Source organism: Stomoxys calcitrans, chromosome 2 (assembly GCF_963082655.1).
Source record: "Stomoxys calcitrans chromosome 2, idStoCalc2.1, whole genome shotgun sequence".
In the NCBI taxonomy this organism is placed as follows: domain Eukaryota; kingdom Metazoa; phylum Arthropoda; class Insecta; order Diptera; family Muscidae; genus Stomoxys; species Stomoxys calcitrans.
In genome coordinates this window covers 74294297-74315609 of record NC_081553.1, presented here as the reverse complement: position 1 = coordinate 74315609, position 21313 = coordinate 74294297, and the positions used below count along the sequence as shown (strand labels likewise).

The window sequence follows — 21313 nt, the reverse complement described above, 5'->3', positions numbered from 1 at the left end:
TTCAAATACAAAATTCAACAGTGACTTATATTTATAAGACCACTCAAAGTCCGTGCCGAATTTGGGTGCATAAGTTATTTAATTTTTACCGGATTTTGACGAAAGTGGGTTTACATATACACCCGAGGTGGTGGGTATCCAAAGTTCGGCCCGGCCGAATTTAATACCTTTTTACTTGTTGTTGTAATTGTAGACATATTTGTGTGTGGAGGTAGCAATCCTTGCCAAGTTTCATAGATGAGCTAGCTTGTCCATAGTACGGTCCATAAAATTTATTATCTGAAGATTTTTTCATGCAAATGTTGACCGTGACTGCGCCTCGAATAGTCCATCCGCTTAGTCCAATTTTGGCATACTCTTTCCACCAATTCGGCCTGTATCTCTCGAATAAATGTTTCAATGTTGTCTTCCAATGCGTCATTTGAAGCGGGGTTTTCTGTATGGGCATGAGCTTTAACATAGCCCCACAAAAAATAGTCAGAAGACGTTAAATCGCACGATATAGGCGGCCAATTGAACGGTACCGAACGTGAAGTAAAATGTTCACCGAACTCGCCTCTAAATAAGACCATTGTTACCCGTGCTGTGTGGCATGTGGCATCGTCTTGTTGAAATCACATGTCATGCAAGTCAATCTCTTGTATTTTGGTTAAAAAAAAGTTGGATATCATCTCACGGTAGCGCTCACCTCATTCACAGTTACGTTACGATTCCCAACATCTTTGAAGAAGCATGGTCCAAAAACGCTACCAGCCCATAAACCGCACCAAACTGAGACTTTTTCTGGATGCATTGGTAGCTGTTGCAATGCTTCTGGTTGATCATCACTCCAAAATCGACAATTCTGCTTATGTCCTTAGCCATTGAGCCCAAAATGAGTTTCGCCGCAAAATGGAAGAAGTTCGCGATGAGCTTTCTTAAGAAAGCACGCATTTTGAGAGTAAAATTCAATAATTTGCCAGCATTGTTCGTTTGCAAAGCGATTTATGGTTAAATTATAGGCCAAACTGCAGATGTTTGACAGTGAAACAAACCTCGAAACGTGCGTGAGCTGTTTAAACCAGTGTTGTCAAAAAGATAATAGCTAAAATATCACGCCTTACATAAAAGCAACATCAATTTATTGATCGATATGGATCGTAATTGTGATGGCTGTTAGAAGTCATAAAAAAATACCACCTCCAAAATTTCTGGCAAATTGAATAAAAATTGCGCCATTCAGTGGCTTAGAGTGTCATATTGGGAAATCGGTTGATGGCAGCTATATCAGGTTATCAACCGATTAAGACCATACTTAGCACACTTGTTGGAAGTCATAATAAAACGACCTATACAAAATTTCAACCAATTTGGATAAAAGTTGCGTCCTCTAGAAGCTCAAGAAGTCTAACCGGGAGATTAGTTTATATGGCGGCTGTATCAGGTTATGAACTGATTTAGACCATGGCACAGTTGTGGGAAGAAATACTAAAACGCCATGTGCAAAATTTCAGCCAAATCAGATAAGAATTGCGCCTTATATAAGCTCAAGAAGTCAAGACCCAAGATCTGTTTATATGGCAACTATTGGGTTGCCCAAAAAGTAATTGCGGATTTTTAAAAGAAAGTAAATGCATTTTTAATAAAACTTAGAATGAACTTTAATCAAATATACTGTTTTTACACTTTTTTTCCAAAGCAAGCTAAAAGTCACAGCTGATAACTGACAGAAGAAAGAATGCAATTACAGAGTCACAAGCTGTGAAAAAATTTGTCAACGCCGACTATATGAAAAATCCGCAATTACTTTTTGGGCAACCCAATATATCAAAACATGGACCGATTTGGCTTATTTACAATCCCAACCGACCTGCACTAATAAGAAGTATTTGTGCAAAATTTCGTGCGTCTAGCTTTACTACTTCGAAAGCTCGACAGGCGAATGGACGTACATGTAGGTGGACGGGCATCTAGATCTTCTTTAAATGTCATGACGATCAAAAATATATACACTTTATTGGATCTGAGATGCATATTTCGAGGTGTTACAAACGGAATGACGAAATTAGTAAACCCCCATCCTATGGTGGAAAGTATAATAATGGGGTCATTTGCCAACATTTTGTCACGAAAACTGGCATATGATATATAAGTCTCTTATGAAAATACACATTTTTTTTTTAAATTTTATCAAAATCGGTTTCGATTTCTATTTAGCTTTCATATACATAAAGGGTGATTTTTTTGAGGTTAGGATTTTCATGCATTAGTATTTGACAGATCACGTGGGATTTCAGACATGGTGTCAAAGAGAAAGATGCTCAGTATGCTTTGACATTTCATCATGAATAGACTTACTAACGAGCAACGCTTGCAAATCATTGAATTTTATTACCAAAATCAGTGTTCGGTTCGAAATGTGTTCAAATTTTGACAAATTTTGTTCAGCGATGAGGCTCATTTCTGGTTGAATGGCTACGTAAATAAGCAAAATTGCCGCATTTGGAGTGAAGAGCAACCAGAAGCCGTTCAAGAACTGCCCATGCATCCCGAAAAATGCACTGTTTGGTGTGGTTTGTACGCTGGTGGAATCATTGGACCGTATTTTTTCAAAGATGCTGTTGGACGCAACGTTACGGTGAATGAAGACATTTCGAACCGAACACTGATTTTGGTAATAAAATTCAATGATTTGCAAGCGTTGCTCGTTAGTAAGTCTATTCATGATGAAATGTCAAAGCATACTGAGCATCTTTCTCTTTGACACCATGTCTGAAATCCCACGTGATCTGTCAAATACTAATGCATGAAAATCCTAACCTCAAAAAAATCACCCTTTACATATATACCGCCCTATTTGCACATATATATCCATAGTTATTAAAATTTTGAACACTTTTGGTCGCAGTTCGATATGGATTATTTTATAACCTATCTGAAAACCTCCACGGTAGTCCACTAAATTCAGTTCAGAGTAAGATTTAGCTCCCAATTTCCACGTATACAGCATGTGTAGGATAGTACATAGTCGGCTCCGACCAACTTTTGCCTCTCCTTACTTGTTTTAATATTCATTGTGTGTTCAGATTCAGTTTGTTTTCATGGGTGTTATTATCATTGACTTAATATATGTACATTTGCCAAACTATATGTATAAACATTCTTTGTATAATAGACTAGGTCTTTGATAAAAAAAAAATATATAAAATGCTTCAAAAAACTAAGTGTTAGCTACAAAACACTAACACCAAATGGTTATTGCCCAAAAAGTAATTGCGGATTTTTTAAAAGAAAGTAAATGCATTTTTAATAAAACTTAGAATGAACTTTAATCAAATATACTTTTTTTACACTTTTTTTCTAAAGAAAGCTAAAAGTAACAGCTGATAACTGACAGAAGAAAGAATGCAAATACAGAGTCACAAGCTGTGAAAAAATTTGTCAACGCCGACTACCTGAAAAATCCGCAATTACTTTTTGGGCAACCCAATATTAAGATAAAAAGTAATCCAACTGTAAAAGTATTTATGAAAAATTTACGAAATATTTATTGCTTACGCACCAATCTAATACACAGGCAAACTAAACTTTATAAGTAAACAAATAACTGCACTCAAATGCCATCAATGCAAATCAACAACCAAACCATGAATGGGTCCCTATCATATAAATATGTATGTCTGTCATGCTATCAAGTAAATGCAATAAGCAGAATATAGTCCAATAAGATTTTCAACAATTACTCTGGATTACAATCTTTATTCTTAATTAATCTTTGTTGGTGACGTTGTGTATCAATAACCCGCCAAATAGGTTTTAAACTACCTGAAACCGGTGATAGTGGTGTTTAACTGCTATAACATCAGATATACTAAATGGTGATATTTTAGCTATTACCTTTTGGGCAACGTTGGTTGAAACAGCTCACGCACGTTTTATGTTTTGTTTCAGTGTAAAGCATCTTCAGTTTAGTCTATAATTTAACCATGAATCGTCTTACAAACGAATAAAGTTTGCAAATTATTGAATTTTTTTTATCAAAATGTGTGCTCTATTAAAAAAGTTCATCGCGCGCTTCCTCTATACAGCGACAAAGCTCATTTTTGGCTCAATGGGCACGTAAATGAAGATCAGCCAGAAGCATTCCAAGAGCTGCCAATGCATCCAGAAAAAGTCACAGTTTGGTGCGGTTGAGCACGGGTGAGCACTATCGTAAGATGATATCCAACTTTTTTTTGCACAAAATGCAAGATCTTGACTTGAATGACATGTGGTTTCAACAAGACGGTGCCCCATGCCACACATCACGCGTAACAATGGACTTATTGAGAGGAGAGTTCGATGAACATTTTATTTCTCGTTCGGGACCGGTCAATTGGCCGACTATATCGTGCGATTTAACGTCGTTAGACTATTTTTTGTGGGGCTATGTTAAAGCTCATGCTTCATGAGATACCGTGGGAAATGTTGAAAAGAGTATGCCAAAATTGGACTAAGCGGATGGACCATTTGAAGCGCAGTCACGGTCAACATTTGTATGAAATAATCTTCAAACTTTAAATTATTGGGTTGCCCAAAAAGTAATTGCGGATTTTTCATATAGTCGGCGTTGACAAATTTTTTCACAGCTGTAATTGCATTCTCTCTTCTGTCAGTTATCAGCTGTTACTTATATCTTGCTTTAGAAAAAATGTGCAAAAAAAGTATATTTGATTAAAGTTCATTCTAAGTTTTATTAAAAATGCATTTACTTTCTTTTAAAAAATCCGCAATTACTTTTTGGGCAACCAATATATGGACCATATTATCGATTCAAAAGAAGATTTCATGCATTTTTCTGAATTTTATGTGTTTTTTTTTATACCCTCCACCATAGGATGGGGGGTATACTAATTTCGTCATTCTGTTTGTAACTACTCGAAATATTCGTCTGAGACCCCATAAAGTATATATATTCTTGATCGTCGCGAAATTTTATGTCGATCTAGCCATGTCCGTCCGTCTGTCCGTCCGTCCGTCTGTCTGTCGAAAGCACGCTAACTTCCGAAGGAGTAAAGCTAGCCGCTTGAAATTTTGCACAAATACTTCTTATTAGTGTAGATCGGTTGGTATTGCAAATGGGCCATATCGGTCGATGTTTTGATATAGCTGTCATATAAACCGATCTTGGGTCTTGACTTCTTGAGCCTCTAGAGGGCGCAATACTTATCCGATTTGAATGAATTTTGGCACTACGTGTTTTTTTATGATATCCAACAACTGTGCCAAGTATGGTTCAAATCGGTCCATAACCTGATATAGCTGCCATATAAACCGATCTTGGGTCTTGATTTCTTGAGCCTCTAGAGTGTGCAATTCTTGTCCGATTGGAATAAAATTTCGCACGACGTGTTTTGTCATGATATCCAACAACTATGCCAGGAATGGTTCAAATCGGTCTATAACCTGATATAGCTGTCATATAAACCGATCTTGGGTCTTGACTTCTTGAGCCTCTAGAGTGCGCAATTCTTATCCGATTTAAATAAAATTTTGCACGACGTATTCTGTTATGATATCCAACAATTTTGCCAAGTATGGTTAAAATCGGTCCATAACCTGATATAGCTGCCATATAAACCGATCTTGGGTCTTGACTTCTTGAGCCTCTAGAGTGCGCAATTATTATCCGATTTGCCTGAAATTTTGTACGACGGATTCTCTCATGACCATCAACATACGTGTTTATTATGGTCTGAATCGGTCTATAGCCCAATACAACTCCCATATAAATCGATCTCTCTATTTTACTTCTTGAGCCCCCAAAGGGCGCAATTCTTATTCGAATTGGCTGACATTTTACACAGGTCTACTAGATATAATTTAATTGTGGTCCAAACCGGACCATATCTTGATATTGTTCTAATAGCAGAGGAAATCTTTTCTTATATCCTTTTTTCCCAAAGAAGAGATGCCCGGAAAAGAACTCGACAAATGCGATCCATGGTGGAGGGTATATAAGATTCGGCCCGGCCGAACTTAGCACGCTATTACTTGTTTTTTTTTTTTTTTTAACTTTGCTATGGCTCTTAAAAAATCGAGAAGGTAAACAAGTAATTCAATGAGTTAAAATGATGTTAAACCCCTTGTCTTGGAGTACATCTTTTGGTGTTTTGTGTCAGGTTTAAGAAATCAATTTACCTTAATTGGGATGTGGATAAACCAATTGGATGTGGATAAAAATATAAAATTTGCCAATCAACATTCCATCAAGACACACAGGAAACTTTTCTCTCGTATCAATGAGTGCTGCCCGATTTAAGTTTCAACTCAATTTTCCATTTTTCAAGTTTTTTGCCTGTTAGGGCGAAGACTATTAAATTTTACAATCTTTGTTTGTTTCTCTTTCGAGACGAGCTCAATGATCGGAGATGCAAATGGAAAAGAAAACCCAAAAATAGCAACACACACCAACCACTATGGGACGCGTTTCGTCTTTGGTTAGAAGACTTTCAACCATATTAGGTGTAATGGCTTCAAGGGCCGTGCGTTGGTATGTTGTATTTGAATCGTATTAATAGCGAAAACGCATCTATGATACAATTACCACATTAACCAAGCTCGACAAACCTGCTTATTAGCTACACTTTTCCCAATGCATGTGTTCTTGTGTAACATTCTGTCTGGGGCAAATTACACTTCTACCGAGAGCCATTGCCGTTGTCTTATCGTTCACAACCATCAATACAACTTCCAACAGGTGCACAAAACCATGTGTAGTACGGAAGACAGAATATCTGTCATTACACAAAAATACATGCATTGGGAAAAGTAAACTTATTGCAGCGTTTAAAGAAGACAAATAAAAAGCCATTAGTTTTGGCCGAGTCGAACTTCGGATACCAACCACCTTAGGTATATTTATTAGCCACATTTCGACAAAATCCGATGAAAATCCACCATCCATTTACCGTAGCAACTATATCGAAATATGTTCCGATCTAGGCCAAACCCAGCATGGAGATCGAGTGTCTAATGCAACTCACTTTTCCAAAGTTCAGCGAAATCGGGTAATAAATGGGCCTTATGTGGGTTCAAGATCGTAAATCGAGAAATCGGTACATATGGCAACTATATTCAATTACGATGCGATCAGCATAATATTCAAGAAGGATGTCTAGGGTTGTAATGCAACGCACCGTATCCGATTTCTACACACCGGGTATTTTATTACCAGTTTATATGCGAAAGACCTTAAATATGGGGATCGGTATATACTCGTATGGCAGCTACATGCATATATGGTTCGACATGAGCCATAATTAACGCGGACGACAAAGGGCCTAACACAGCACACAGTGCAAAATTTTTTGGTGTTTCTTTGTTTGGTCGGCTACTTTGCCCTCCTATCATGTTGGAAATTGTAATAATGTACTGTGTGCAAAATTTCAGCCAAATTGAAGAATAATTGCGAAGCTGAAGAAGTCTAATGGGAAATAGGTTAATATGGGATCTACTACTACTATTAAATACTAAAAAATATCCCATGAACATTCCATTAAGGAACATGAGATACTTTTCTCATTTCAATGTGTGCAGCCCGATTAAAGTTTAACGTTTGTTGTATTCACGTTTGCACCTGTCAATTCCTTGGTAAGACCCTATTGGAAAACCCTTTATTTATATGCTTGATCACCCTGAATTTCCGTCCGTCCGTCTATACGTTCGTCTCTACATCCATAAGTTGTAATTATGCCACAGTATTTAAAAATGAAAAATTTTCCCATAGATTATATTCTGAAAAGGGGCAAATTGAACTAATTTTGGTTGTAGCTGTCATATCACGATATAGCTACCGATCTTCCAATTAAGGGTCTTTAGTCCGGATATAGCTAAATTGTGAAAATCCAGATAGAAATATTTTTTGGACATAGCTCCCATATAGACCAATCACCTGAGAATTGAGATCTTAAGCAGTAAATAAAAAATTTTACAAACTTCTCTTCAATTGGGAGCAGTGAGCTGTAGTCACCCTAGCACAATACGGTCTACATGGGTTCATATTTGAATACAGCTACGAAAACAGAATTATAGACTAATTTTCTCATTATGCTGACTTGTTCGAGATAACTTCTAGCTTGTCTTCCAACATGTCAGGCATGTAGTGTTGTACGAATCGATCCATAACCCATCTCACTATTGCCGTTTAAACCTTTAGAAGGCACTTCCTATGACTGCGGCTATGACTCTCTACACTCGAACAAAGCCTGGAACAAATCGGCCTATAACCTAATACTACTCCCACACAAACCGATTTCCCAATTTAACTTCTTGCGCCTAGACGGTGTAATTCTGATCAGAATTGGAAAAGCACCTCTTATTTCCAGTTTTGTATACCCACCATCATAGAATAGGGGATATATTCATTTAGGCTTTCCGTTTGCAACACATTGTAATATATTCATTTCCGACCGAAGTATATATATTTCTAATCGTCGTAAAATTCTAAGACGATTTAACGAGGTCCGTGTGTCTGTCCGTCAGTTGTAGTCACGCAACAGTTTTTAACAAGTAAGAGCGTGCTAAGTTCGGCCGGGCCGAATCTTATATATTCTCCACCATGAATAGAATTTGTCGAGTTCTTTGCGCGGTATTTTATTTTAGGCAAACAAAGAATAATAAATAAAAACTGTTATGGTATTGCAGCTATATCAAGTTATAGTCTGATTCGGACCATAAATAAATTGAATTCTGAATGTTGAAAATTGTAGAAGTCATTGTGTAATATTTCAGTCCATTCAGATAAGAATTGCGCCTTGTAGGGGCTCAAGAAGCAAAATCGGGAGATCGGTTTATATGGGAGCTGTATCAAGCTATGGATCGATTCAGACCATATCATACACGTATTTTGAAGGTAATGAGAGAAGTCATTGTAAATACAAAGTTTCTGCCTCTGGCTCAAGAAGTCAAAACCCAAGATCGGTTTATATGGCAGCTATATCAAGTTATTGACCGATTTGAACCTAATTTAGCAGAATGGTTTTAAGTCATAAAAAAACACTTCGTGCAAAATTGCATTCCAATGGGATAAGAATTGCGCCCTTTAGAGGCTCAAGAAGTCAAAACCCAAGATCGGTTTATATGGCAGCTATACCAGGTTATGAACAGACGTGCAAAATTACAGCCAATTCGTATAAGAATTGCGCCCTCTAAGCTGAAGAAGGCTAGACCCATGATCGGTAAATATGCCAGCTATACCAGGTTATGGACCGATTTGAACCATACTTGGCACAGTTGTTGGATATCATAACAAAACACTTCGTGCAAAATTTCATTCCAATCGAATAAGAATTGCTCCCTCTAGAGGCTCAAGAAGTCAAAATCCAAGATCGGTTTATATGGCAGCTATACCAGGTTATGAACCGATTTGAACCATACTAAGCACAGTTGTTGGAAGTCAAACCAAAACATCACGTGCCGAATTACAGCCAATTCGGATAAGAATTGCGCCCTCTAAGCTGAAAAAGTCAAGACTCATGATCGGTTAATATGGCAGCTATACCAGGTTATGAACCGATTTGAACCATACTAAGCACAGTTGTTTGAAGTCAAACCAAAACACCACGTGCAAAATTACAGGCAATTCGGATAAGAATTGCGCCCTCTAAGCTGAGGAAGTCAATACCCATGATCGGTTAATATGGCAGCTATATCAAAACATGGACCGATTTGGTCCATTTACAGTTCCAACCGACCTACACTAATAAAAAGTATTTGTGCAAAATTTCAAGCGCTCCTTGGGAAGTTAGCGTGCTTTCGACAGACAGACAGACGGACACACATGGCTAGATCGACTTAAAATGACATGACGATCAAGAATATATATACTTTATGGGGTCTCAGACACATAGTTCACGGTGTTACAAATAGAATGACGAAATTAGTATACCCCCATCCAATGGTGGAGGGTACAAAAATTGAGATACTCGTATTGAGTTGAAATTTAGTAGAGACGCGTATGTCTTCTATACACAGGTTAAGTTCTTGATTGGGCCAAATCTGTCTATATTTGGATACAGCTGCAATATAAACCGATCCAGGATGTTATACTAAGGGTCTCGATATTCAAACCGAATATGGCTCATATCAGATCATATTTACATATAACTGTCAGTGGTATGTAAGAAATTTGCCCCTGTTCCTTAATAGAATGTTTATGGGTAAATTTGCATTTTTTGCCATATAGACCAATATGCCGGTTTAGGGTCTTATGCCTGTATTTTATCCGATTTCGATGAAATTAGAAACAATGAGTTGTTTTAAGCCTCCCGACATCCGTCTCATATATGGTTCAGATCGGACCATTTTTAAATATAGCTGTCATATAGACAGATGTGATGATTTAGGGTCTTAAGTATATAAACGCCGCAATTATTATCCGATTTCGCTGAAATTTTCAACAGTGAGTTGATTAAAGCCTCGCGATATCCGACTAAAAATATGGTTCAGATCGGTCTATATTCAGATAAAGCAGGCATATAGAGCGATCTGCCGATTAAGTGTATTGAGCTCAAAAAAATTTGCATTTAAAATCTGATTTCAATAAAGCGTGAATAGTGAATGAGTTGTATAAGGCCTTACGTCATCACAGCCAAATATGGTCCAGATCGGATAATATTTAGATATAGCTGCCTATATACACCTATCTTCCGATTAATGGTCTTAAGCCCACAAAAGTCTTAATATTTTCCGATTTCGCTAAAATTTGAAATAGTGAGTTGATTAAAGCCTCCCGATATCCGACTCAAATTTGGTTCAGTTCGGGCTATATTTAGATATAGCGGCATATAGACCGATCTGCCGATTTTGGATCTTGCAAATTGCAAAATTTGCCCATGAACATTCCACTAAGGAACAGGGGCAAACTTCTCCCGTATCAATGAGTGCAGTTCAATTCAAGTTTAAGCTCAATGATACGAGCCTCCTTTTTATAGCCGAGTCCGAATGGCGTGCCGCAGAGCGACACCCCTTTGGAGAGAAGTTTCACAAAGCAAAGTACCTCATAAATGTTGCCAGCATTAGGAGGGGAAAACCACCGCTGAAAATTTTTTTCTGATGGTCTCGCCAGGACTCGAACCCGGGCGTTCAGCGTCATAGGCGGACATGCTAACCTCTGCACCATGGTGGCCTCCCAGCCGATTTTGGGTCTTAAGCCCATAAAACCCCCAATTATTATCCGATTTCGCAAAAATTTTAAATAGTGGGTTGACTTAAGCCTCCTGATATCCGACTCAAATATGGTTCAGATCGGACTTTATTTAGATGTAGCTGCCAAATAGACCGATATGCTGATTTTGGGTTTTAAGCCCATAAAACTGCATTTATTACTCAATTTCGCTGGAATTGGACACCGGGACTTGTATTAAGCCTCCCGTCATCCGACCAATTTAGGGTCTTTATCCCATAAAAAGAGCATTCGTTTCCCAATTTCACTATAAATATGACTTGTATAAGAGGGTTCAGGACCTGAATCCAATATGACCCAGACTAATCCCCACTTGCATATTACTATGGATAAGGTATTGGAGTTTTTATAAAAAAGGGTGGTCAAATTATTCATGGTGGTGGGTATCCAAAGTTGGGCACAGCCGAACTTAACACGTTTTTACTGGTTTTTATTTCGAACCATGATGATCTTATAATGGTTAAAAAATGTGATTTAATTTGAAAATTTATTCGACTTTACACTTTTTGTGGTTTGTCGCAGAATTTTAAACTATGATCATAATCAAAATCGTTTTGTTTTATTTACTTAGCCATTAGCTTCTGTGGTAGCAGTGGTCTATCGCTCCAAAGATATGATTGTATTATTATTTTAGTTGGGATTTTGTGCAAAATATTGGGTTGCCCAAAAAGTAATTGCGGATTTTTCATATAATCGGCGTTCTATCAGTTATCAGCTGTTAATTTTAGCTTGTTTTAGAAAAAAAAGTGTAAAAAAGTATATTTGATTAAGGTTTTTTAAAAAATCCGCAATTACTTTTTGGGCAACCCATAATAACTTTTACTACCCTCAAAGCTTATTATTAGAAAATTATACATGCGGAATAGAATTTTATGGCAAAAATTTTGCATAAAAATCTGGACTCTAGAATACAAAATTGGGAAGCGCATCTGATTTTCGACTAAAGTCACCGCAACCCAACTTAATCTAAGCCTTACTTTATAATTCCTTTCCTACTGGATTTCGATTAAGGCACTGTGAGACTTCGTCATAGAGCCGTGCTCCTCAAAGAACCAAAGAAGCACATCTTATCTTTTTTATTGGATTAAAATATTTAAAACAATTTCTTCAGCATATTCTCAATTAATTATAATCTTCAAAACTTGTTATATATTCGCCATTAATTTGAAGCTTCGTGTCATAGATGAGAAAGCTTCAATTTCATAATGTTCTTTCATAAAAAGGTGGCAAAAGTCATAAGGTCAGATATTTTACAGTAACAACAAGTAAAAGCGTGCTAAGTTCGGCCTGGCCGAATCTTATATACCCTCCACCATGGATCGCATTTGTCGAGTTCTTTTCCCGGCATCTCTTCTTAGGCAAAAAAGGATATAAGAAAAGAGTTGCTCTGCTATTAAAACGATATCAAGATATGGTCCGGTTCGGACCACAATTAAATTATATGTTGGAGACCTGTGTAAAATTTCAGCCAATTCGCATAAGAATTGCGCCCATTGGGGCTCACAAAGTAAAATAGAGAGAACGATTTATATGGGATCTGTATCAGGCTATAGACCGATTCAGACCATAATAATCACGTTTGTTGATGGTCATGAGAGGATCCATCGTACAAAATTTCAGGCATATCGGATAATAATTGCGACCTCTAGGGGTCAAGAAGTCAAGATCCCAGATCGGTTTATATGGCAGCTATATCAGGTTATGAACCGATTTGAACCTTATTTGACACAGTTGTTGAAAGTAAAAATAAAATACGTCATGGAAAATTTCAGCCAAATCGGATAGGAATTGCGCCCTGTAGAAGCTCAAGAAGTCAAATCCCCAGATCTGTTTATATGACAGCTATATCAGGTTATGGACCGATTTCAACCATACTTGGCACAGTTGTTGGATATCATTACAGAATACTACGTGTCATAATTCATTCAAATTCGATAAGAATTGCGCCCTCTAGAGGCTCAAGAAGTCAAGACCTAAGATCGGTTTATATGACAGCTATATAAGATTATAGACCGATTTGAACCATACTTGGCGCAGTTGTTGGATATCATAACAAAACACGTCGTGCAAAATTTCATTCCAATCGGATAAGAATTGTGCCCTCTAGAGGCTCAAGAAGTCAAGACCCAAGATCGGTTTATATGGCAGCTATATCGGGTTATGGACCGATTTAAACCATACTTGGCACAAATGTTGGATATCATAACAAAACACGTCGTGCAAAATTTCATTCCAATCGGATAAGAATTGCGCACTCTAGAGGCTCAAGAAGTCAAGACCCCAGAGCGGTTTATATGGCAGCTATATCAGGGTATAGACCGATTTGAATCATACTTGGCACAGTTGTTGGATATCATAACAAAACACGTCGTGCAAAATTTTATTTCAATCGGATAAGAATTGCGGACTCTAGAGGCTCAAGAAGTCAAGACCCCAGATCGGTTTATATGGCAGCTATATCAGGTTATGGACCGATTTGAATCATACTCGGCACTGTTGTTGGATATCATAACAAAACACGTCGTGCAAAATTTCATTCCAATCGGATAAGAATTGCGGACTCTAGAGGCTCAAGAAGTCAAGACCCCAGATCGGTTTATATGGCAGCTATGCCAGGTTATAAACCGATTTGTACCATACTTGGCACAGTTATTGGATATCATAACAAAACACGTCATGCAAAATTTTATTCCAATCGGATAAGAATTGCGCACTCTAGAGGCTCAAGAAGTCAAGACCCAAGATCGGTTTATATGGCAGCTATATCAGGTTACAGACCGATTTGAATTATACTTGGCACAGTTATTGGATATCATAACAAAACACGTCGTGCAAAATTTCATTCCAATCGGATAAGAATTGCGCACTCTAAAGGCTCAAGAAGTCAAGACCCAAGATCGGTTTATATGGCAGCTATATCAGGTTATGTACCGATTTGAACCATACTTGGCACAGTTGTAGGATATCATAACAAAACTCGTCGTGCAAAATTTCATCCCAATCGGATAAGAATTGCGCACTCTAGAGGCTCAAGAAGTCGAGACCCAAGATCGGTTTATATGGCAGCTATATCAAAACATGGACCGATATGGCCCATTTACAATACCAACCGACCTACACTAATAAGAAGTATTTGTGCAAAATTTCAAGCGGCTAGCTTTACTCCTTCGGAAGTTAGCGTGCTTTCGACAGACAGACGGACGGACGGACGGACGGACGGACGGACAGACGGACGGACATGGCTAGATCGACATAAAATTTCACGACGATCAAGAATATATATACTTTATGGGGTCTCAGATGAATATTTCGAGTAGTTACAATCAGAATGACGAAATTAGTATACCCCCCATCTTATGGTGGAGGGTATAAAAAAACTTTGATTGCCAAATTCTATGCGAATTCACTATCACTTTCTAACAGTATTTCTAGGCAAAATTTCACCATTAAATCTAATTTTTTTTTTCACTACAAGCATAATTTAATCATCTCCTTCAATTGCTTGAAGTGCCATCACTTATCACGGCTCATTTTATTGTTGGTTTTTTCTTTGCAGACTCATTTCCACTAGTAATTCAATTATCTCAATAATTTTTTTGTTATTTTAATTCATTAATTGTATAGCGAACACGAGTTTGTCGAATTGTGAAAATTAATTACACACACATTTTTTTACCGTTGCACTGATCCGATCTGCTCGAAACGATTGTCCAGAGTAAACTGATTGCCCAGCCGGTCTCACATGGGTATTCTCTGCTTTCATTCAATAATTTATGATGCCCAAGAGCAGGTTGTGAAGTGTTGCCACCGTCAGACACCAAGTCGATTTCACCCTGCTAGACAGAGTGCTATAATCGATGGGCGAAAGAGGCCTGAAAGGCCAACGTTGGCCATTGCCAACCAGTATAGTATTATAATTAAGGGAAAAGGTATAAAGAACTCTATTTGTGTAAATTATGTAACCAAATGTGTAGAGATGGGCGATGGGTAAATACCCAAACGGTATTTACCCGGTAAATTGGGTAAATACCCGGGTATTTACCCATTTATACCCAAAATCGGGGTATTTGTAATTTTGCAGATATCTTGGGTATAAAAAAAATTTTCCAAACAATTTTTGATGATTTCGTATTCTTTGTATATAAACCTGATCTTCTGATCTCATAAAATCGGATTTTAGTTATATATAACCGCTGTATAGATCGATCTCTAGACTTAAAGTCTTGAGGCAATTAATTGGTAATTTTTCATCCAATTTCGATGAAATTTGGCACTGTGATTTCTGGTAGACCCCTATTCATTTCTGTGAAGTGCGGTTCTGATCGGACTATATTTGGAAATAGCTCCATATAGACCGACCACCCGATCTCCCGATATAGGGTGTTGAGGCCATAAAAAAATCCATTTATTACCCGAATTCGATGAAATTTGGCACAGTGTGTTCCGAAAGACTCCTACCCATTCCTGTCAAATGTGGTGCAGATCGCACCATATTTGGATATAGCTGCCATATATACCGATCTCCCCATATTGTGTTACGAGCCTATAAAAAGAGCATTTTCCACCGTATTTCAATGGAATTTGGCACATCGAGTTCCGGTACCTCTCTTAACATTTCTGTTGAATATCAGCATGACATTGTTAGTCGATAACCGCCAAACTAAAACAAGTAAAAGCGTGCTAAGTTCGGCCGGGCCGAATCTTGTAAACCCTCCACCATGGATAGCATTTGTCGAGTTCGTTTCCCGCCATCTCTTCTTAGGCAAAAAAAGGATAGAAGACAAGATTTTCTCTGCTATTAGAGCGATATCAAGATATGGTCCGATTTGGACCACAATTAAATTATATGTTGGAGACCTGTGTAAAATGTCAGCCAATTCGAATAAGAATTGCGACCTTTGCGGGTGCTCAAGAAGTAAATAGAGAGATCGATTTATATGGGAGCTATATCGGGCTATAGACCGATTCAGACCATAATAAACACGTATGTTGATGGTCGTGAGAGGATCCGTCGTACAAAATTTCAGGCAATTGCTACCTCTAGAGGCTCAAGAAGTCAAGACCCCAGATCGGTTTATATGGCAGCTATATCAGGTTATGAACCGATTTAAACCATACTTGGCATAGTTGTTGGATATCATAACAAAACTCGTCGTGCAAAATTTCATTCCAATCGGATAAGTATTGCGCCCTCTAGAGGCTCAAGAAGTCAAGACCCAAGATTGGTTTATATGACAGCTATATCAAGTTATGAACCGATTTGAACCTAATTCTGCACAGTTGTTGGAAGTCATATCAAAACACGTCGTGCAAAATTTCATTCCAATCGGTTAAGAATTGCGCACTCTAGAGGCTCAAGAAGTCAAAACCCAAGATCGGTTTATATGGCAGCTATATTAGGTTATTGACCGATTTGAACCTAATTTAGCACAGTTGTTGGAAGTCATAGCAAAACACGTTGTGCAAAATTTCATTCCAATCGGATCAGAATTGCGCCCTCTAGAGGCTCAATAAGTCAAAACCTAAGATCAGTTTATATGGCAGCTATATCAGGTTATGGACCGATTTGAACCATACTTAGCACGTTTGTTGCAAATTTTCGTTCAAATCGGATAAGAATTGCGCCCTCTAGAGGCTCAAGAAGTCAAAACCTAAGATCGGTTTGTATGGCAGCTATATCAAGTTATTGACCGATTTGAACCTAATTTAGCACAGTTGTTGGAAGTCATAGCAAGACACGTCATGAAAAATTTCATTCCAATCGGATAAGAATTGCGCCCTCTAGAGGCTCAAGAATTCAAGACCCAAGATCGGTTTACATGGCAGCTATATCAGGTTATGGACCGATTTGAACCATACTTAGCACGTTTGTTGCAAATTTTCATTCAAATCGGATAAGAATTGCGCCCTCTAGAGGCTCAAGAAGTCAAAACCCAAGATCGGTTTGTATGGCAGCTATATCAAGTTATTGACCGATTTGAACCTAATTTAGCACAGTTGTTGAAAGTCATAGCAAAACACGTCGTGCAAAATTTCATTCCAATCGGATAAGAAATGCGCCCTCTAGAGGCTCAAGAGGTCAAGATTCAAGATCGGTTTATATGTCAGCTATATCAGGTTATGGACCGATTTGAATCATACTTAGCACGTTTGTTGGATATCATAGCAAAACACGTTGTGCAAAATTTCATTCCAATCGGATAAAAAATGCGCCCTCTAGAGGCTCAAGAGGTCAAGATTCAAGATCGGTTTATATGTCAGCTATATCAAAACATGAACCGATATGGCCCATTTACAATCCCAAATGACCTACACTAATAAGAAGTATTTGTGCAAAATTTCAAGCAGCTAGCTTTACTCCTTCGAAAGTTAGCGTGGTTTCGACAGACAGACGGAAGGAGATGGCAAGATCAACAGACGAATATTTCGAGTAGTTACAAACAGAATGACGAAATTAGTATACCCCCATAATATACGAATACTCCTTAAACAGATCGCTCAACATTTTTAATACGATTTTATCCAAGTTTTGATACAAATCATGACACCCAACTTTCATGCCAAGTATGGTCAGAATCGGTTGCGAGGTATTCTGCCATATCAAAACCTCTCTACCAAATGGTGTCGCTATGCGGCACGACGTTTGGATCCTTATAAAAATGGAGGCCACTTATCATTGGGCTTAATCTTTAATCGGACTGCACTCATTGATATGAGAGAAGAATCCCCTGTTCCTTAATGGAATGCTCATGGGAATTTTAGTTTATAAAGAGAATTCTTCCAAACTTGGCGGTCAGTCAAACTAACCAAAATTTTTCTTGTTTTTACATTCAGTCGAACTTGGCAGCAACATTTCTTGTTCTGGAAGTATCCAAACAATGTGGTAGAGAATACAAAAGTTCAACGAACGACTTATTTTTAGAGGAAATAAAAATAGCCTGTACTTTTAGATAATTATTGCCGGTCCTACACAGTCTAAAAGAAAAAAAAAAAAACAACAGCAAAAGACTTGTCTTATGCAAACAGGAAATACGACATAATGTTTAGAAGTCAATATACTCTCTTATACGATATGTTGGTATGTTATTGTAATTGTAAGCTAACTCAATCCATCAACCATTTGTCAATCGATCAATCGAAATATTGATCTAAGACCCCATCAAATATATATTCTTTCCGAAAGCCATGACATTTTAAGTTGATCTAGCCATGTCCGTCCCTCTTTCGAATGCACCTTAACTTCCGAACAAGTAGAAAGCAATTTAAAAATTTTACCCATGAATATTCCCTAAAGGAGCGGGGGCGAACAAGTAAAGCTAGCCACTCGAAATTTTTGAACAAATACTCTCTATTAGTATATTTAGATATAAATCTCATAGTAACCGATCTACCAATTATACCTCTAAAGCCCATAGGAGGCGTTTATTTACGATTTGGACGACATTTTGAACATGGTATTTTGTTATCATTTCTAATAGCCATGAAAAGTTCGGTCCTTAATTCATGTAGGGTCTGCATGATGCGGCCTGGTCGAACTAAACCACCTTTTATTTGTTTTTATTAATCTGTTGCTGTTATGAGCATACAACCACGTGCTTTCATATTTGATAACCAAAACTGAGAGCTACATATAACTCAGATTGCAAATAGCTGTAAAGCTGTCGAGCCATGTTCAAATGGATAGAGCGTTTAGGTATTCCAATTTAAGCTGATGTAGTCAAATTCATAAATAACAAACTATTCATTGAAATTGATTTAGAGAAACCGAGCGTCAAAGTACAATGTGTTTCTATGTTTACCCTGTGTTTGTTACGGTAAAAGAAATGGTTCAAGTCTAGGCTAGTTGGTTGTACGATCATACATTTGCAAACTTTGCCTAAAAGTATGCTTTAGTATATACATAAAAAATGATCCGGTTGATGGTTAAATGCTAGTGTGAACAACTACATATTTTTTGAATATTTCAGATAATTATACCCTACAACACCACTGTGGTACAGTGTATTATAAATTTGTGCATTTGTTTGCAACGCTAAGAAGGAGAAGAGCTAGACCCATGGATAAGTATACGGATTGGCTTAGAATCACTTCCTCATTCGATTTAGCTATGTCCGTCTGTCCACCTTTTCTTGTAATCAAGGTACAGGTCGCATTTGTTGTCCGAGTTTCACAAAATTTTGCACAAGTATGTTTTTTGGTCCAAGGACGATCGCTATTGGTTTTGAAAAAATCGGCGCAGATTTAGATATAGCTCCCATATATATCTTTCATCCGATGTGCCCTTTTGAAGATGTAGAAGCCTCAATTTTGGTCCGATCTTTACCAGATTTAGCACGAAGTGCTTTTTTTTTTGACGTTCCAATATGTGTGCAAACTTTCATTGAAATCCGCTCAGATTTAGATATACATCCCATATATATCTTTCATCCGATATGGTCTTTTAAGACTGTAGAAGGCACAATTTTGGTCCCATCCTTACAAAATGTTGCAGGGATGTTTTATTTGACATCGCACTACATGCAAATAATGTCATCAAAATCGAATCAGATTTAGATAATACTCCCTTATATATCCTTTATGCGTTTCGACTTTTAAGGCTGTAGAAGCCGTAATTTTCGTACAATCGTAAAAAAATCTTAGAAGGTTCTATTCGATATTTCAATAGGTATGCACAATTAAAGTCTGACTAAATTTGGATATATATGATACATATTAAAAATATATATAGGAGCTATATCTAATTCTGAACCGATTTCGAGGAAACTTCTCAGATAATGTGGAAGTCGTCGGGCAAGGCGTTGTCAATACAAAGTTTTGGGAAAATTGGTTAATAAATGCGAGTTAAAATCGGGGGATATATATATATATATATATATATGAAAACTATGTATATCTAAAACTGAGAGTCATAAAAAAATCCTTCTTGCCAAATTTCGAGAGAATCGGTTAACAAATTACCATTTTATTGCATTATTACTGCAAATCGGACGAACATATATATGGGAGCTATATCCAAATCTGAACCGATTTCGAGCAAACTTCTCAGATATTGTGGTAGTCGTCGAGGAAGGTGTTGTACAAAATTTTGGGAAGATTGGTCAGTAAATGCGCTTGCAATACCTCTAGGAGTGAAAATCGGGCAATATATATTTATATATATATATATATATATATATATATATATATATATATATATATATATATATATATATATATATATATATATATATATATATATATATATATATATATACATATATATATAAATATATGTGAGGTTTATCTAAATTTGAACCGATTTCTATGAAATTCACAAATAATGCCGATAGTCATAAGAAAATTCTTCCTACCAAATTTCGAGAGAATCGATTAACAAATTACCTTTTTATTGCGTTATTACTCCAAATCGGACGAACATATATACGGGAGCTATATCCAAATATGATCAGAAAGTGATTCTGGATCAATCAGTATACTTATCAATGGGTCTACTCTCTTCCTTTTGGGGGTTACAAACTAATTCACTAAGTTATAATACCCTGTACCACAGTAGTAATGTAAAGTAGAAGTATTACGTAGAGTCGGTGGTGTAGGGTTTTATATTGTCGGCTCCGCCTGACTTTTACATTTCCTTACTGGTTTTTATTTAAAAGTTGTGTTTTTATGATTAATAGAATAAGGCCGAAAGAATTACTCGATTAATCGAATAATCGATTTATATTCGTATGTGTAATAAAACAAAACGGAATAATTTCTTCAGATATTCCTCAAGGAAGTACTCATAAAAATATATAACCCTACAAAGGCCCATGAAAAACGTTGGGCCTTTGTTAACGATAAAATTGCAATAATTTGTTCCGAATTGAAAGGATGGATATTTGTGTATTGCGCAAATATTGTTGTTGTTGTTGTAACAGTTTGTTGTGTTCCATCTTTCGTCAGCTTGATTATGTTGAGTATCAAGACCCAGGAACTCTGCTACTAAGATGGGGTGCGTCCACAGAAATCTGATTCTGAGTCGAGTAGGTCTGGCTGGGCAGTTAAACAGGTGGCATGTATCTTGCGGTCCCAAGGACTACATTCACCCGGTAGCCATTTACCGCATCTGCT

The 21313-nt window shown here is 37.2% G+C and overlaps 1 protein-coding gene across 2 annotated transcripts in view; it reads right to left on the bottom strand.

Moving 5' to 3' along the window:
* LOC106086664 (uncharacterized) overlaps nt 1-14952 on the bottom strand; it is a 40486-nt gene extending 25534 nt beyond the window's left edge. The window contains exon 1 of one of the 2 annotated variants that reach the window (XM_013251418.2): nt 14870-14952. The gene's annotated coding sequence lies outside the window, so the exon portion shown is untranslated. The remainder of the gene's footprint in view (nt 1-14869) is intronic. The other variant, XM_013251419.2, reaches the window with a different exon arrangement.
* Between the last annotated feature and the right edge of the window lie 6361 nt (nt 14953-21313).